This window comes from Berghia stephanieae, chromosome 13 (assembly GCF_034508935.2).
Source record: "Berghia stephanieae isolate SIO BIC M18660-M18661 chromosome 13, UCSD_Bste_1.3, whole genome shotgun sequence".
NCBI classification, from domain to species: domain Eukaryota; kingdom Metazoa; phylum Mollusca; class Gastropoda; order Nudibranchia; family Aeolidiidae; genus Berghia; species Berghia stephanieae.
In genome coordinates this window covers 4,014,006-4,034,443 of record NC_088372.1, presented here as the reverse complement: position 1 = coordinate 4,034,443, position 20,438 = coordinate 4,014,006, and the positions used below count along the sequence as shown (strand labels likewise).

Here is a 20,438-nt window from a genome sequence, read left to right as displayed (position 1 = left end):
TTGGGTGGTATTGGCATACATATTGTATAGTATCTAGTTCTAAATAGATAACTGATTAGAATTATATTATGATATATAAACACAATGCCAAATACAATTCCGAAGTTTCCTTATTTCAAATGAAGTAAAGCTCCAAAACCTAATGGTAGTGATTGTAGTACTGAGTGTTAGTGAGGTGATGTGGTGTTGGTGGTGGTTGTAGTTGTAGTAGTAATAGTGATGATGATGTGGTGGTGGTGATGATTGTAGTTGTAGTAGTAGTGGTAGTGATGATGATGTGGTGGTGGTTGTAGTAGTAGTGGTAATGGTAATGATATGGTGGTGGTGGTGGTGGTTGTAGTAGTAGTGGTCGTGATGATGATGTGGTGGTGGTGTTTGTAGTAGTAGTGGTAATGATGCGGCTATGTGGTCTAGTAGTATGACACTCGCTTCCGGATCGGAAGGTCCTGGGTTCGAGCCTCGCGCTCGGCGCATAGTTGAGTCCTTGGAAAAGGCTCTTTACTCACATTCTCTCACCGTACTCAGGTGTAAAATGAGTACCTTGCCGTTAACAGAGTTGTCTTTGTCCGAAAAATTGTAATATCGCCTAACAGGCGTCATGTCCCGTCCTACATGTTAAATGTTGACCAGGGACCCCTTGTAAAGCGCTTTGAGCACATTTAGTAGATATTGCACTATATAAAGCTCAATTAAAAAAAAAATTAAATGATGATGATATGGTGGTGGTGGTTGTAGTAGTAGTAGTGGTAGTGATGATAATGTGGTGGTGGTTGTAGTTGTAGTAGTAGTGGTAGTGATGATGATGTGGTGGTGGTTGTAGTAGTAGTGGTAGTGATGATGATGTGGTTGTGGTGGTTGTAGTAGTAGTTGTAATGGTGATGATATGGTGGTAGTGGTGGTTGCAGTAGTAGTGGTAATGGTAATGATATGGTGGTAGTGGTGGTTGTAGTAGTAGTGGTAATGGTAATGATATGGTGGTGGTTGTAGTAGTAGTGGTCGTGATGACGATGTGGTTGTGGTGGTTGTAGTAGTAGTGGTAGTGATGCTATTGTGGTGGTGGTTGTAGTAGTAGTGGTGGTGGTGGTTGTGGTAGTAGTGGTAATGATGATGATATGGTGGTGGTGGTTGCAGTAGTAGTGGTAGTGATGACGATGTGGTTGTGGTGATTGTAGTAGTGGTAGTGATGATGATGTGCTGGTGGTGGTGTAGTAGTAGTGGTAGTGATAATGATGTGGGGCTGGTGGTTGTAGTAGTAGTGTTAGTGATGATATTGTGGTGGTGGTTGTAGTAGTAGATGATGTGGTGGTTGGAAAACACTTTAAAGGTTATTGTAATACATGATTACACACATTCTCTAACTTCATTTTTTGACAGCTTCGTTGTGCCATAAATATACGCAACAGTTCTGAAACATTTTATTGTGGATTTTGATATTGTTTGTTGTTTTTCTTGTGTCGTTATGTTGACATAGATACCGAATGAATGGTAATTACTACATTCTCAGCCAACAACAAAATGGCGCCGAATGCTTTCATTGGTGGACACTTTTTAGGCTTCGTACGTATTCTCATTCGTTTAATTCTATGATGGAGGCAAACTACTAACTGGATAACAGAAACAGACTGACAAACTCGAAGTGACGCATCAAAAAAAGTAACTCTGAAGTTCTTGTCTCTTTATGACAATAAAATTGATACCACGAATGACAAAATCGTCCCAAAAATTAGGGAGTTATAAATTATTCATGCAAACAAGTCCCCCTCTTTTGTCTATTTGTCGATGTATGTTAGATTTCTATTGCTACCATTGTTATTAATATAAACCCGATCAGTGGGGCCAAGTCTAAAATGTACAAGTAAAAGTGTAGTTTAAGATGTCTAATTTGGTTTATCATCATAAACATGGCCTTGTTTTCTATTTTTGGTCCACAAATCAAGGTTAATCGAGCTCAGTCTGAGTCATTCATATAGAGATAAAATCGCACAGCGTCCCTGGTTGCATAAAAAAAGAAAATGGCGGCGCTCGACCTCTCACAAGCGTCTTTTGATGACGTTTTCCTACGTGTTGTTGTATCTAGTCCTGTGTTATCTATGGCGGGTACAGACCAGCAGGCTTGTCCCTCAGGCTATAGCTCGCCTGTGAGACAATTTGTCCCGATCCACCAGATGGCGCTACCGGTCTGTGGCAATGGCTCGCCTGAGGGACGGAGTGCTCGCCAAATCCGTGGCTAAAATGGCGACGTGGTCACGTGATGCTTTTTATCGATACCAAAATAGTATTGACATTGGGTTAAACTAGATAAAATGGCTTTTTAAGAATATTTGACATCTATATTTGGAGTTAAAATGGAAGAAATAAAGGATTTAATAAATTTAGAGTATGGCAGTACCTATGTGTCCTCCATGGGTGAACCATCGCTGTAAATATTTAAATATAGAGCAGTAAAGTTAGGTGCCCCAAACGTAAACAAAGGTCGAGAAGCACGTGGCAAACCACATGTTCCTGTCTTGACAGCTCACGTTCCAATGTAAATAATAGAAAAAAAATAACCTTTAAAATTTGGCTGTTAGGTGGCAAAAGAAACACATATTCATAAATACTCGATCATGCATCATATAATGTCTAGATATGGATATTTTATGGAACAAAAGGTAAAATTTTCTAAAATTTATCAAAAGTTACAGTATATCTATTTTTAGACCAGAGCAAATTATTGCGCTGGTGTGAACAAAACGAGAAATATTCGGAGCCTGATTTTCATAATAATTTAGCCTTATATTATTATTTCTGCAACTGTTAGATTTTATGTAAACATATTTTCAATATTGAAAGTGTATTGCTTACAACTCAAACTACAAAATTGGGAGACCTATATTGTGCGTAAATTATTCCGGTCCCTAACGGAAATCACTAGCAACTTGTTATTGTTTACGTTTGGGGCACCTAACTTTACTGCTCTATATCCGCCAAAACTAAACAAGAAAAAGGAGTGGAGTTGCCTCGATAATAGGTAGCTAGAGTAGGTAAAGCAAAACAAACGTGAAAGGAACATGGTCAATGGCATCAAGATGAAGAGTAAGTTTAAGCTGACGGTAAAATAATTAAGTCGGAGGACTTTTCATCCTCCTTAGTCTTAGCGTATTCAAATCTGTCACCTCCACCCCTAGGAACGATGCTTTTTTTCCTTTTTCCTATTATTGGAGTTTGAGGATGTTAGCGTAAAAAACAAACAAAACAAAAAGAAAACCGCGTCTATCTTAGCACATCATCACTCTGACTCTCTTCTCCACTTGTACTTGTACTGCAACTAAATCTACACATGAAAAGGGAGATCTTATTAGCGGTTATGGCTATAGACTTTCATATGATGTCCACCAATAAATATTAGATAACTAAAGTTTCATAGAGAGAGAGGCTTGGAGTTGAGTAGGAAGTAGGAGAGGAGACTAGGAGGCGGAAGGAGATCAAAATCTTGGTCCCTGGCCAATTTTGGCTTCCTAACCTAATGACAATGTAAAACCGTATTTTCGTTTATGGAACTGTTTCTCTTTATGTTGAAGAGGCGAGTTTGATTTTTTTTTAAATTCTATTTATTACTTGTTTGGTTTTGCTGCGATTCAAGTTCAAATTCATATTCTTTCTTTTTTTTTTAAAAACTGGCTTAGCAATGGCAATAATAATACCACCCTGCCCCTCCCCCTCCTCCAGAAAGGTGAATGAAAATGTAAGCGAATTTTTGAAATTAAGAGAAAATTGAAGAACAAAAGAATGAAAACTAAGAAGGGGAGTCCTTCAGAAAGCTCCTCGTGCCAAGGGAAACAACTCAAATATTCTCTCGATTAAGCCTAAGAATAAATATAACTATAACCTAGTACCTTTAACTAACCCTAATACTAGGAAAAACAAACACCCAAGCACCTTTACTAAAACTAATCCTAATAGAAAAAAAATCCGATCTCGACCTAAACCTAATATTATTATTATTAGTTTTGCATGTTTTTTTCTGCTAATTTGCAAATGACATTTACAATAACAACAAAATACAAGTGACATTCAGTTCTTTTTGTGGATTCTTTTTTTTCTATTTCTTCTTAATAACAATTTGTATTGGATATCTCCACAGGTCAGATGGATCTGTAGTGTAGTGAGTAGTGGTGAAGTTGTTTGACCCTGAACTGGAAGGTCCCGGGTTCAAATCACTTGATTCAAGGGGTGATTGAATTACCCTTAATTTAAGGAAGGTTTGCAAGTTACTATTATTATATGAATCTGTAAAAATAGTTTTATAAATTTTTAGATTGGCCAGTAATTCTGTGCTCGTTGACAAAAATATGGGCTGTACAGAAACAAATTTGAACCCTGCTTTTATATGTGTGACCTACACATTGGGCAGGCATGACAATTTGAATGATGGGTTTTGACTGGAATGCGTTTTTTATTTAGTGATTTTGTATTCTGGCACTGTGCTATTTATCTTTGTTTTGGTGGTCTAACTGGATTTTACGTCATGTATTCATGTTTTAACTGTCTGTTATTGGCTAAAGTTGGTTGATCATATGACCAAGAACAAACTATTCAGCAAAGGTCAACATGGTTTCATGGCGGGAAGGTCTACAGTAACAAACCTACTTGAAACAATGGATGACTGGACGAGAGACCTGGAATTAGGCAACAATTTAGATGTCATATACCTCGACTTCAGAAAGGCATTTGACAAAGTTCCACACTGGCGCCTAATCAGGAAATTGGAACAGTATCAAATTAATGATCAGACAGTCAAATGGGTCCGAGATTTCCTCAAAGATAGAAGACAAAAAGTGATAGTGAATGGAACAGCATCAACGGAGAGACTGGTAACAAGTGGAGTTTCACAAGGAAGTGTACTGGGACCAGTTCTCTTCCTGATTTATATCAATGACTTGCCAGACAATCTATCATCTAAATGTAAAATCTTTGCCGATGATACTAAGCTCTATGGAGTAGCTAATACAGAAGAAGAAAGAAACACCTTACAACAAGATTTGAAAAAGCTTGAAGAATGGTCCGAAATATGGCAGATGGAGTTCAATGTAGATAAATGTGCAGTTCTTCACCGAGGAAAAATCAACAGAGAAGCAAACTATATAATGAAAGAAAAACCCCTGCAGAAATCCAATGGGGAAAAAGACCTAGGAGTATTATTGATAGGAAGCTAAACTTCAAGAAGCAAATTCAAGATGTTCAATCTAAGGCTAGTAAAACACTCGGAATAGTGAAAAGAAATTTCAAGAATCTGAAAACAAAACACATGACTACCATCTACAAGACTATGGTTAGATCAAAGCTGCATATGGTATCCGAAGTTTGAGGGAGACAAAGACTGTTTGGAAATAGTGCAAAGGAGAGCAACAAAACTTATCACACACCTGAAAGACAAAACCTACTGTGAGAGATTGAAAGAATTAAATCTCCCGACCTTAGATTACAGGAGAAGAAGGGGAGATATGGTCCAAACATATAAAATAGTAAAGGGAATAGACAGGGTAGAGGCAGGATTCCTTAAACCAAACAAGAACATTCAGACACGAGGAAACAGCAAGAAACTGAAAAAAGAACGTTTTAAAACAAATGAAAGAAGGAACTTTTTTTCATCTAGAATTGTAAATAACTGGAATAAACTGCAAGAAACCACAGTATCAGCAAAAAATTTGAATAAATTCAAAGCAGTGTTGGAGATAAGCAACACCCTAGGAAACAAGTTCAATTATAAAAATTGGTCCAATCATTAATAATAGATGAGGAGGAGCGAAGGAGACTACACCAAGTCTAAAAGCTTTATACAGAGGTATCCAGGTAAAGGAGGGTTTTGAACTCGAATGTCCCTTGTTTAGTGTTTTGCTCTTTTTACATTTTATGTAGGCATCCTGCATATATATTGTAGATGTTATAACATTCAGTTTTGTACATTACTATTAATGTTGATTAATCTAAATTTCAGATGGCATTCCAGTATCTGTAGTGGTGTTCGTGTTCAGCCTGGCAGCACCAAAGATGGGCAACTCAAAGGTTAAAGGGTCATGGCCATGATTCAGCTTTAACTATAAAATCATTTCCTGGACATGATATTTGAGTGAGTAGAAATCCCATTAACATAACCTGACCCCAAAAAATGTGACCAGTCTCAATGAAGCAGTATTATTTCGGGGTGACGCTTCGGAAGTTGATATTATAAGATCATTGAAATCTTGCATTTATTATTAAAGTTTTTAATTTTCTATTGCTGTTGCACGAGCTTGAGGTGCATGCACTGGGACTGAGTTCGAAGTTGCAGGTATTAAAGAATATTACTATTACACTCCTCTCAATGGTTTCATCTGTTAGTATTTTTATTTATTTTTTTTTTATTTTTTTTACAATAATTGGTTCTCAAAGTTGACAAATCCTCATTTTTATTTTTATATTATTGTTACTCTCAGGCAAATGAGCAATGAATAAATGGTCACAACACTAAACTTGGGAAAGTCGATGCAGTCGGGACGAATAATTTCTGAGCGCTGCCTAGCAGGTAACTAATAGAGCGACATCTAATGCCTGCTAAAATAAAATAGTGTATGGATGTATGTTTCATTCCAATGGCATATGGCAGAGATATTGTTTAATTAATTGTTTGTTGATGTACTTAAATAATAAAGCACAAAGGTGATTTTCTGCACTTCTGACTGTGCATCTTCACAGATCATATCTGGACTTGCGTTGTGCTAGTGCAGTCCATAGTTTTCGTTGTTATTGAGGAGTGCTTTAGTCATCTTGGAAATAATGTCCCAAAAGTTGTGTCATCTGCATGTGTATGACGATTTTCTATTTATAAACAAGAGTGCCGATGGTTTTCCTCGGATCTGCGGAAATCCGCGGTTTTGTAGTTTAGAGGAGGAATTTCCTCCTTTTTAAAATTACAATTTCTCGAAACAATGTGAGAGGTGATGTGTGGTGGAACACACAGGTGCAGTTTCCCACTCTCCAGAAGTTAGCTAGAGTATCAGTGATAGTCTATCATCTCAATTGCTCTAAAAGTGGGGTTTAGTGCAGTAGAAATGGGGCAATCGTTCAACATTTTCCTACTTTTTCACTGTTTGTCACCACCAGCACTGAAACAAAACAAAAAATTCCGGGCTTTATTACACATGGTGCTTGAGTTTTTCATCAAATTTCTTTGACGCATTGATCAATGATTCAGTGTTCGATTTGGATTGATAGCCTAACAGAAGATTTTCAAAGTAATCTTGTGTTCCTCTGCTTGGGTTTCAACAAGGGTATCTCAGCTGTAAAGCCTTTTTTATTCCACTTTGGCAGAATGATTGAAATTTGAGTTAATCTGTTTTTGTCATGGGTGTATTTTTCTAGAATTCGAATGATGGATTGGTGGTCCCAATCTAAAGTAGTCAGGATTAATCTCAATAGATTAATAATATGCTCATTTATTTAGCACTTATCAGTCTAGGGGGATCTTTGGCTCCATATTTCCAAGCCTTGTTTACATCACCATTTGTACATCGTCACCTCTTGATTATTCATGAATAAATGCTGATTTCTCTAGATTACTTTCGTTATTAACCTATTGCCATTTTTTTCCCTCAGATGCTTGTCCCTATCCTAGTACCAGACATTTTACTGATGAACAGCGAGCTGTTCCTGCTCAGAAAAATATAGATCACAAGAATGCCACATATAGTGTGGTCATGAGTGGACAACCATCTTTGATGGAAGGAAAAAGGAGCCTCATGGGTTATCAGAGGTTTTTCAACACTGCTTACTCATTTGAATTTCAACACTAACAGGAGATGATTCGTTCTGTACTGTAGATGAAGTTTGTGATTCAATCAAAACGTTATATGTTGTGTACAAAGTTAAAACCATCATCTTGGACATGGAATTGTGCAAAGTTGACTCAAGGAGTTGTTACCTAACACCAGCATAGTCCTGTGTCAGTTCCTTGTTCATCAGCATTTCACAATAAAAAGCTTTGAGGACTTGATTCTGAAAGGAGAGAAGAGATTTTAAAAGCATGTGTTGTTGTAACTCAGTAGAACAGTACAATGATTTAAAACTTGGGTTTTTTATTTAGACGTTGGCTATTTTTAAAGACAATGGAACTCCTTGTTACTCTGTTGGATTTGATGTTTTCATCGGGAGTTGGGAACTTTTGGAAATTCAACAAGTTTAATTGTAAAACATTTGTTCTCAGCAGGCGGTCAGGATTTGTAAAGATGGGAGGACAGTGCTAGCAGCTTAATTGGAAAAGCATTAACCCCCTCAGTGAGTGGCCTCCATAATTGGAACATGTCAACAACTACACACCGTTTATATTACAGTAGCTGTGTATATTGTAATTCATAGCATCTTTAATGTATTTTGTCTTTCATTTGTTTTTTCGACATTTGACATTGTGTTTTTGGTAGGGATGGAAAATGGGGGAGAGTGAGTATGACCACAAATTTATATGGCATGTTGATGTACTGCCTGGTGATTTAAAGACGCATGAATCCTGTACAATAAATTACAACACATTTTAATCAGTGCTGTATTCCTCATCGTCTGGGTGGGGTTCCTGACCTCCCATAGTGGGCAGGGAGGTATTTGCTGTGTCCTCTATGCCCCTGTTTTCCAATTGCATTCTGTCTTTGTCTTGGAATGAGATTATTTAGTTTTAATTTAAACATATGGTTTGCACACATTTGAGTGTATTCCTCTTAGTGCCATCTTATGCTGGTGTGCAGTGAAACATTTAGAATCTCAAAGTACTGTGATAGTGTGCTCTTGGAATCTACATCTGTTCCCTATTTGAACCCTTCCCCTTTGTCATACTTTTTCCTTAAGTCCTTTGAATTGTACATCTAGAATGTTTTTATTATCCAATGTTCATCCTTTTTACTGGCGCTGATATGACCTAAATATGCTTTTCAAGCGCCGTAAACCCTTGAAAACATAAAAATTCCTCTTCAACAGAAACAATTGTGTCATTACATGAACTTTCATTAACTATATAACAGGTAATGGGCGGTGAGAGACTCAAATGTCATTGTTAGTTAATGTACTTTCTTTCGCTTGGTGAAGTTATGAGAAAATTCCATTTTTGCTCGTGTCAATAGGGCTCGGTATATATTTGATAACCTGGAATTAAGCGACTTCTGAAAATATGGCGTTCCAATTATTGACTTGGGCTGTATATGTTATAATTATTCTTTGACATTTTTTACAATTTAGTGATAATTACCTTTTAAGGATTTTACGTCACTTGCGACACATTTAGCATGGTTCCAAGTCAAGGTTATTTCAGCGCCAGTAAAAAGGAAAAGATGTGTAGTCTTATGCATTTTTGCTCTGGCATTTACGCATTTATTTTTGATAGTGTTCTTAAACACTTAATCAGTTTGTTGACCTGGACGTTCATATCGGGAGTTCAGTATAGTATTATCTAGGTGGGTTATATTAGATTTAAAAGTGGATACTATTTATATTGTCTATAACGAGTAAATTTAAATTATCTATTAATACAACACTGGTATGGTCTATTTGCCTATTATCAAATTTAGTGCTCTATTTTCGATTTTGCAACTTTGTACGCATTTTTAAAAAATCTTTTGGATCTCCATTGTATACAACACTAAACTACTCATAGTGGGCAGGGAGGTCTTACTGTGTCTTCTTGTAAAGTGCTTTTAGCACATTAGTGGATATTGCTCTATATAAAAGCTCATTTAAAAAATAAATTCTATCCCCCTGTGTCTGTTTTCCAACTTGCTTTCTGTCTTTGTCTTGGAATGAGATTTCTTGGTTTTGTCCTCGTCCTGGCCGGGTGCCCTGGCTGAGAGGGGAAACAGTCAAATGTATAGTTAGTTTTAGGAGATGGTTTTTTTTTTCATTGTAAATCATCTCTCTGTTATAACTGTATTATGTTGTCTTTATATTATATATATGATTTGTAAAACATTTTGAGTGTATTCCTATTAGAGTGGGAACCTGTGCTGGTGTCTGGATGAGACTATTAGGTCATCTCAAACTAAGTACTTTGATAATGTGCTCTTGGAATATACATCTGTTTCCTATTTGAACCAATCTCCTTTGTCTTACCTTCTCCTGGGTACTTTAATTGTCATTCTAGAACTTTTTTTGCTCTCCCATTTTCTTCATTTATACTGGCGCTGAAATGACCTAACTTTGACCCATGCTAAATGTGTTGAAAGTGACATAAAACCCTTAACAGCAAAATTGTCTGACTTTATCTCGTGTGCTTTCAATTTCAAATCTAGAATTCTTTGACAATCCCATATTATTCTTCACACAGCTATTCATAAATGTGTAGTATAATTTTGGACAAACATGAATGTGAAATTGAAAATACTATAGACTTAGAGCTGTCAAAGATTACTGAGAAAATTGTCGATGTTGGGAGTGCCTGACAAAATTATTGAAAATGTTTGTGTTCAATTAGAAATATAAATTGTTTTTTATTGAGAGGCGCATGTGAGTCGATTCAGCAACCCTTTTCTTAGTAATGATCTTTCATGGTTTAGTTTGTAGATGTACATTCGTGGTTGTACCGTGTTACTAATTTATACAGCATTACTACCAATGGTGTTTCTGGGTGGGGTTCCTACCTCCCATAGCGGACAGGGAGGTACTTGCTGTGTCTTTTATCCCCTCTTATCTGTTTTCCAATTGCTTTCTGTCTTATTCTTGGAATGAGATTGTTTGGTTTTGTCCTGACCTTGGTCAGAGTCCTTGGCTGAGAGGGAAACAGTCGAATGTATAGTTATAGTTTTGGGAGATGATATTTTTTTCCTTGTAAATCATCTCTCTGTTGTTATGCTGTGTATTATGTTTAGTTTACACATTATATTATATGATTGGTAAACATTTGAGTGTATTCCTCTTAGTTGGGACCTGTGCTTGTGTCTGGATGAGACTTTTACTGATCTCAAACTAAGTACTTTGATAGTGTGCTTTTGGAATCTACACCGGTTTCTTTTTTTAACCAATTCCCCTTTTTCTTCCCTTTTCTGGGATGCTTTATTGTAATTCTATAACTTTTTACTATCTCATTTTCTTTCTTTTTTACTGGTGCTGATATGACCTTAATTTGTTGCAAGCGCCGTAAAACCCTTAAAAACAAAAACAAAAACAAACAATGGTGTTTAATTTGGAATTTTACATTTCTAATTTTAGCCTACCTGCCAAGTATCCATATTGGGCAGGGAGGTACTTACTGTGTCCTCTATCCCCCTATATCTGTTTTCCAGCATGCTTTTCGTCTTTGGATGAGCTTAATTGGTGTTGTTCTGATCCTGGCTGGGAGGGAAACAGTCAAATGTATAGTTAGTTTTGGGAGATGATATGTCTTTTGTCTTGTAACCCATCTCTCTGTTATACACTGTATTATGTTTTATTTACGTATAATTTATAATTTGTAAACATTTGAGTGCATTCCTAATATTGGGGACCTGTGTTTGTGTCTGGATGAGACTTTTTGGTGATCTCAAACTTAGTACTTTGATAATGTGCTCTTGGAATCTACATCTGTTTTCTATTTGAACCAATTCCCACTTGTCTTACCTTTTCTCGGGTGCTTTAATTGTAATTTTAGAACTTTTTACTCTTACATTCTCTTTCTTTTCACCTGCGCTGATATGACCTTAAAAACAAACAAAAAATAGTTCGTGAGAAGCTGTTGTATGTCCTTTTGCTTGTTCAACCTTCTTTTTTCATGTTTCACTTTTTAATGTACAATATTTGATGAATAAAATACATTTGAACTTTTGCTTGTGTGTTGTGCATGTATTTATTTATATTGATTTTTTTTTTGCATCCATTTGACTGGATCCTTTTTTATGTTTCTTTGAACTGAAATAAACCCATCCTTTCCTTCCCTCTTCCATTTTGTGGTGCTAAAGTCTTCTGACCTCCCATGGTGGATAGAGAGGTCACTTGCTGTGTCTTCTCTTCTCCATGCCTGTTTTCACTTTCCATGTTGCTCTAGTCTTTCCTTGATCTGGATTGACATTAAGTCTTCAGTTAGTCCTGGCATCCTGGGCGGGGTTCCTGACCTCCCATAGTGGGCAGGGAGATACATATTTACTTACTGCGTTTTCTATCCCCCTATATCTGTTTTCCAACTTGCTTTCTGTCTTTGTCTTGGAATGAGATAACTTGTTTTTGTCCTGGCCCTGGCTGTATAGTTAGTTTTGGAAGATTATATTTTTTCCCCTTGTAAATCAATTCTCTGTTATGCACTGTATTATGTTTTGTTTACATATATTATATATATTTGGTAAACATTTGAGTGTATTCCTCTTAGTGGGGACCTGTGCTTGTGTCTGGATGAGACTTTTAGGTGATCTCAAACTAAGTACTTTGATACTGTGCTCTTGGAATCTACACCTGTTTCCTATTTGAACCAATTCCCCTTCGTCTTACCTTTTCTTGGGTGATTTAATTGAAATTCTACAACTTTTTACTATCCCATTTCCTTCATTTTTACTGGCGCTGATATGACCTTAATGTGTTGCAAGTAGCGCCGTAAAACGTTTAAAAACAACATTAGTGGGATCATGTGCTGGTGTCTGGGTGAGACCTTTAGGTGATCTTAAACTAAGTACTTTGATATTGTGCTCTTGGAAATTACATGTTTCCTATTTGAACCAATTCCCCTTTGTCTTATCTTTTCTTGAGTGGTTTAATTGTAATTCTAGATCTTTTTACTATCCCATTTTCTTCCTTTTTACTGGCGCTGATATGACCTTAATGTGTTGCAAGCGCCGCAAAACCCTTAAAAACAAAAACAGCCCTGGCATGAAATGCTCAATAGCCAATCGTTCTTCGATCAGAAAACTCACGATAACAACAGTTTGAAACATGGTTATGGTCGGACCTATGAAATCGTTTCTGGGCGGAGTTTAGCCATGAGTGACCCCCCTCGTGGATCTTTACCTTGCAGATGGTGAGGGGGCTTGAGCCACACGGGGGCAAAGGTGTAAATCCCTGTTGATCGTCACGAGACCATCCCGGGTATCGAGCCACTTGAGCTGCTCGCCCCGGTATGCGACTAAATTTGATCCAACCCGGTGCCCGAATAGCAGCCGCTATCCCGAGCGCCACACTACTTGATATGATGTTTCCAATACAGCACAGTCAATGGCGAAGCGGTCTGCCGCCTAGCCAAATAATACCGCGTTCGTGTCGCCAGGGTCGTCGGTACGTTCGAAAAGACAGCAAGCGTCCCTCCACACCTTCGGTCGGGGATAGCGACCTGACGCATAATATATTGTCCTTGAACATCGAGAGTCAAGAGTATGACAAAAAAATGAGCTTTTGTCAAAGCTACTGGCCGCTCATAGCGTAGACATTCTCCTGTTACAGGAGATCCACCTTTATTCAGGCGCGCAATCTTCCAGATCCCAGGCTATACGGTGGTCCAACGCGAGGACACTTCGAGGCTCAAAGGACGGGTTAGCGTTTACGCTAAAGAGCCAACGAAGGTAAGTGTCATAGAGAGTAGAGAGCGTAACGGACGGCAATGGGGTGAACCGAATCTCCGTGGAAGTAGGTGGAGTGTGTTTGCATAATATTTACAAACCACCTAGAGCGACTTGGACTACACCACAGATAACGGTGGTCAGCCATCCTTCCATCTGTCTGGGAGACTTTAATAGCCACCATCACGAATGGGGCTACCGAGACTGCAACGAGGCAGGAAGACAACTCCGCTCATGGATGGACTGTAACGATCTACACCTAGTGTACGATCCTACAGCCAAGGGTACCTTCAGGGGTACCCGCCATAAGAAGGAGTATACTCCAGACCTCACCCTCGTTGCGAACGGTGAACCGCTGCAGGTGAAGCGAACAGTCCTCGGGGACTTTCCGCATAGCCAGCACAGGCCGGTTCTTGTCACAGCGGGGGTGACAATACCGAGGGTGCAGTCTCTCCCACTTTGCAGATGGAACTTCAGGAAGGCTGACTGGGAGGAATTAAGTTCCTATATCGAGCAGGTTGGCCCTGCCATTCCTCCCAAGTCCAAGAATATAACCAGATTTAGCAGGCTACTGGTTAAGAGCGCTCAACGTTCTATTCCACGGGGCAAACGGAAATTCTACACCCCTTGCTGGACAGCAGAGTCGGAAAAGCTGTACAAAAAGTACCAGCAGACCCAGTCCCAGGACGTAGCCGATAGACTACTTCAGTCTCTGGCAGAGGGAAGGAAGCAACGGTGGCAGGAAACGGTGGAAAGTCTCGACTCTACACACTCCAGCCGCCACGCTTGGCATCTGGTAAAGAAATTGGACCCGGACCGGAATTACGCGAAGGCTGCACCGGAGTGTGAGGCAGACACAATTGCCAAGAGCATTAAGAACCGTAGCAAACGGGTCCCTGATCAGGCTTTTGAGCGCGGTGTCCGTAAGGCGTACCGTACGATTTTGGACTCGCTGCCTAGGGAGGAGTCAGACTCGACGGCCCCGTTCAGTCCCCGAGAAGTGGGTGCAGCCATTAGCGATGTAAAGAACGGCAAAGCAGCAGGGATAGATGGTGTATGTCCCGATATGGTGACGCATCTGGGCCCCAGAGCACGGGCCTGGCTTGCAGAGGCAATGTCCGACGTCCTTGCAAAAGGAAAGCTCCCACAAGTGTGGAAGCATTCGAAGATAGTTGCCATCCTGAAGCCCGGGAAACCGGCGAAGGAGGCCGACAGTTACAGACCCGTATCTCTGCTGATTTGTCTTTACAAATTGTTGGAGCGTGTTCTATTAAACTGATGGGGGCCGGTCTTGGACGCTGTCCTGCCACCCGAGCAAGCGAGCTTCAGGGAAGGGAGGTGCACCACGGAGCAGGTCATTGCCCTTAAAGAGCATATTGAGCATGGGTTCGAGAGAAAACAGCAAACAGATACTGTCTTTATAGACCTATCAGATGCGTACTATACGGTCTGGTGCGAAGGGTTGATGCTCAAACTCAAACTTGCAAAAATCATAAGGTGCAAAATTGAAGAATGGGGTCCCTCAGGGGTCGGTACTTGCGCCAATGCTGTTTAACGTTTACATTAACGATATGCCTAACACTTCCTCCCTGAGGCTGGGATACGCGGACGACTGGGCACTCGTTACTCAGAGTAAAGTGTGGACCCGTCTCGAGAGCGTACTCAGCGAGTACGTCACCAGACTCAAATCCTACTTCGACAAGTGGTACACTTCAAAAACCGCGGCCACTGCATTCCACCTATGCAGTGCTTGGCACACCCGCAAACTGAATGTCCTTGTCGGGGACCAGCCACTCCCATATGAGCCGCATCCAAAATATTTAGGGGTGACGTTGGATCGCAGCCTTACCTATCGGGTGCATCTCGAAGGGGTTGCCCGGAAGAGAGAGAAGCGGAACAGTCTTCTGAGGAAGCTGGCGGGATCGACCTGGGGCGCTAGCCAAGCGCTCCTGAGAACGTCCGCCCCGGCACTATGCTATTCCACCGCGGAGTATTGCGCTCCAATGTGGGGTAGAAGCAGAGACGTTGAGAAGGTGGATGTAAAACTTCGCAAGTCGATGCACATAGTGTCAGGAACGCTGGCAACAACTCCTAGAGAATGGGGCCCGATAATGGCAGCGATCCAGCCCCCCCCCCCCCCCCCCCCGATGTCCGGAGGGAGACGATTACGGGAAACGGGCTGAGTAAGATCAAGGAGAGAGGGAATGGGGATACCCCTCTGAAGCGCATAATGGACGGCGCCCCCGTTTCGAGCCGAAATAAGTCCCGGCAACCCTTGTACGCAGAATCCCTGACTACGGACAGAGCTGCACATACGAGATGGAAGTCGGTTTGGACGAATTCAATCCCTCGTGGGGGCGGGGACGTACACTCCTCTAACTCTAAGCTTGGTGAGAAGTTGCCAGGATTTGATACCAGTAAGAGGAGACACTGGGTGGCTGCGAATCGGCTTCGGTCGAGGAGCTGCCTAACGGCAAGTGCGCTTCATCGGTGGGGTCTTTCTACCTGTCCAACATGCACCCGCTGTGGGCAAGAACCTGAGACGGCAGAGCATCTAGTCGAACGGTGTGTTGTGACGATGCTACCCGGCGGGTTTGCGACGGTGCACGAATGCGGACCGGACTTTGCTGATTGGGTCGATCGTCATAACATAGTAGTGTGAAAACCATAAGAGGCTGCTGCCATGAGTGACCGTAGAAAACGAAAATGCGACTGCATACATCAAAGGGTAGATGTTTATATCATCAAAGGATGTCTACATGATTGACATGGCCATGTAGGGAACTCCTCTCCTCATCCAAAAATAATCTGAACACTAGAGGGTTAATCTACCGCCACCATCTATTCGTGTAGAATTGTGAGTAAAGCGTCTTCGATCATTCACAGGCTCTCTAGTTGGTCGACCGCCTAGGTATTACGCTTCTGTTTTGCAAAGATTGTTGTCTACTAGGATTTGAAGTGGTTTTGAAAGAGACGCTGACGAATGATAAAGAAAGTACGCAGTGAAAGAAAATCGTTCGTCACACCTTTCCCATACATCTGACCATAACTTCAAGAAAAATCACCCGATTTACTTCAAATAAAGATTAAAATGTTATGGGGAGCATGTTCTTTCTGAAAATGAAAAAAAAAAAAAAATACAAATCCAAACTTTTCACCTCCCAACTGATTATGTCATGCACTAACACAAATATTTTTATTTAATGTCAGCACTTCACAGTTAAGGGCCCACACGTATTCACTGCCTACTGCCTAATATGCTGCCCACGCGTACTGTCAGTTGCCGATTCCTCACTGAATCGCCACAGGTCTTGTCGCGTCTTGAGTCGTCGAACACACGCGTAGTCAGTAATCAACTCAACACACAGCGTTTGTCGGACCGGGTCGAGTCTCTCTATTTTGCTACCGACACACACACACACACACACACACACACACACACACACACACATACACACACATATTTTCCCGGTTGACAATCTCCGTTCCTACGCTTTCTTTGTATCCCGTTAAAAGTCAACGGGAGTAATAAATGCGAAATAAAGATTTTCTTCGATTGAAAAGATTATTGACTACTCTCAGCGGAAGTTTTCTTTCCTTACGACCGTGACGGCTTAATTCTTCTTCTTCTCGTATAAGAATAAATCCAAATAAAGGTTGGCTCCTGGTTCCAGGGTTTTCTTGACTTCACAACAGTGTGTTGTGGCTAATGGCTGACAGTAAGATTCTTGTGTCGGCGATGACTGACATCAGGGATTGGGTGCTAAGCAATGGCTGGGAGGCAGGGATTGGGTGCTAAGCAAGGACTGAGAGGTAGGGATGCTAGACAGGGATTATGCACGGACTGGGCAAGGACCTCCAATTAAGAGTTTAAACAAAAAGGTCTTAGAGTCAAATCTTGTTTATCTTTCGCCACCGGGTCGTCCTTGAGCGACACATCATAATAGCTTTTATTTGCCGACCAAGGCAAGGCGAAGCAGTAACTCCATGGTAATGGTTAGTTATTGCATTTGTATCAAACATCAACTGACAGTTTAGTCCGTTTTCTTAGCGGCAAGTTCCGTGCGTTTTGTGCACTTTTTGTAACCAGGAAACTAAGTATACAAATTGGTGCAGAAAATAACGAAGATTCGAAAAATAGGTGGCTCCAAATACCATTTTTAATGAAAAGACCTTAAAATTCGTCGTAAAGTCTAGTGAAAACGTCTAGTGACGTTTTGGCGCTCGATTACAAAAGTATAAAAAACAAACATTCTCACCCATTAAGAACATCTTGATTAGTTTTTTATCGTGGAAATATTTTTGTTTCAATGTTTTCCATTATTATTTACCAAAAATCTAGCTTTTAATTATTTTAAAACAATTTTTTGTCTTCTGACCGCAGACAAAAACCCCAATAAAAATTGTCCTTTTTTGCCCGTGCAACAAAAGGATGAGTCATTAGGACACCTATCCTTTACTAAGTATGTACTAGGATGTCTTAGCGCCTGTAAACGAAAAAAAAAACAACAACAAATGACTAAAAAAAAAATAATTTAAGCAGTTAAAGAGGTTTCTTTCAACCAGTGTGTACAGTACAATAATGCTAAATCGAAATGCGGTATTGTCATCTGTCACCGCCTCTCCCTTCGAGATAACGACAGCTCCATCTACCGACAATGGCATCATGTGTTGTCTAAAAAATAACTGAGAGAATGAGTTTTGTCTTTTGAACGATGTCAACAAACTACAATTTTATTTTGTGCAATCGATATTCGTGGAAAAGGCAAGGAACAATCTTTTTCAACTATTATAAATGTCTTATATCATCGTGATGTTATTTTACTTTATGCGCATGCTAGTGCGATAAGTATCGCGCAATGTATGACAAAAGAATTGAGTTGTGAAAAAAGAATTGGGTCAGATCAAAGCTGAGTCACAGTAATATCATTCTACACACACAATAATGCAATAGATAGAGGAAGATTATGGCCCATGCTTGGATCTGAACATATTTTTCTATCTTAATATAATATAAGTTGCATGCGTTATGTCAGTACTAAATTTAGACCCTTTTAGATTCGATTCGATATAGATTAGCCTGTCGATGATTGATGATAGAATAACGATGTTTATCAATACTGCTGCCCGAGAAAAAAAAGATAAATAATTTATTATTAACTCAGTTGATCAAAAAAAGAACATCTCCACACATAATTCTGCAAATACACGCTAATATTCACACACATTGTTTTACCTTTTGCTTATTCATGCTTTTTTTAAAATAGTGTATTGACTTGTTTGTTATATTTCTACTTGCCAGCCTCACAGTCCTTTGTTTCCTTCAAATTAATAAGCATCATGCCTGGGGACCTCGTCAAATTGGAATGCTAGTTTGATTTGTTGAATAGTCAAGATTGCAAGGACTAAAGTTCCATTCTAACAAGTATGTGTTCGTTGTGTGTGTGTTGTTGTTGTTGTTGTTGTTTTGTTATTTTTTGTTTTGCAGAGAATCTTACCACTGAGATATCCAAGCCCCGTCAACTAATATGTGTTTAACCTTTCTCAAGCAAACACACACACAAATACACACTCACACGCATACACACACACACACACTCGCACGCACACAAACTTGTTCATTCTGTCAGCTCTCAAGCTACCCTATATCGCCTTAAGATGGTAACATTTTCTGTAACTTGATAAACTACGTAATTCACACTTTGTAGGAAATAACTATAAATATCGTCTCTTGAGTATGTCATGGGGTTTTGTTTTATTTTTCTTTCCTTCCTAGAATGCCCTGATATGGCAGGAGGAAAGAAGCGGCAGACATCCATTGTCGACTGTAAAAATCTGAACAAAGTTCCAAGACTCGATCAAGCTTCCCCTGAAATTTACTGGTCGAAGTGCCTGTTTTGTCAAGAAACCATTGAAAATTCTCTTCTCACAAACCCTAAAAAGCAACCAAGTTAGATTGTATTGAAGACACTTATGTTGCAATTTCTGAGGATATCAAACTGTTTCATGACTCAGGTAGATTGCCAATAGCATTGAAATTCAATATTAACCAACCTGTGAAATGCACACAGGATATTGTCAATTTTATTGATCAACAACAAGCTCGCACAGACACAAATGTTGTGTTTAAGCTGAATGATCTCTACAATTTACTTTTGTCAAAATTAAATGCCATAAATTTGTCGGATGTATATGTACATAAAACTAAATTCAAAGAAAATTTACTATCGAGAGTTCCTTCTTTAATGGAATACAGGGATGGGCGGGAAGTCTTGCTTACTTTCAAAGAGGGGAATATTATTTCACAAGCAGCTATTGCCGATTTAGATTCAAATGATGATCTTGCAATACAAAAAAGCAGTTGATATTATAAGAGCTGAAATAAGAAATCATACATTCATATCACCCCTCAATATAGATCATGATAGCATTGTCAATAGTGTACCACACAAATTAGTGAAAATTGTGAATGGCATTTTTTAGAAATGGAAGCGAGTGTCACTTCAATTCTGGGGTTACACGAACAGATGTGGTTATCATTCTGATATCACAGTTTGCTGCATTGGGAATGGAAAAGTTGTTTGTCAACTATGGTACAGGAAAACATAGAAGTCTGATACCTATCCACTCAATTGTTGAACCCCTGGGTCCTGAAAAATCTCTGGCTATATCCTTCTTCCATGCCTTTACGGGGTGTGACAGTGTCAGCTCATTTGCAGGGAAAGGAAAGAAAATAGCATGTTCAGTTTGGGCCGCATTTGATGATGTTACAGACTCATTTAAAGCTCTTGCTAATCAACCCTCTAAGGAACATATAGCCAGCCATTTCAACATCATCCAGAGATTTGTCTGTTGTTTGACAGAGCAACCAACTTATCTGCTGTCAATGAATGCCGGCGTGAACTTTTTACAAAAAAGTCACGCCTTCCA

The 20,438-nt window shown here is 39.6% G+C and overlaps 1 long non-coding RNA gene across 4 annotated transcripts; it reads left to right on the top strand.

Annotated features, from left to right (window-relative positions):
• Positions 1–32: 32 nt before the first annotated feature.
• On the top strand, positions 33–11,794 carry LOC144958542 (uncharacterized). Of its 4 annotated transcripts, XR_013642455.1 has the most exons (5): positions 33–3,075; positions 4,124–4,241; positions 5,978–6,109; positions 6,456–6,544; positions 7,615–11,794. It is a non-coding gene; the product is annotated as an uncharacterized LOC144958542 (long non-coding RNA). The 4 variants fall into 4 exon arrangements; XR_013642454.1 differs by lacking the exon at positions 4,124–4,241; XR_013642457.1 differs by lacking the exons at positions 4,124–4,241; positions 6,456–6,544 and having other exon boundaries at positions 38–3,075.
• Positions 11,795–20,438: the final 8,644 nt, after the last annotated feature.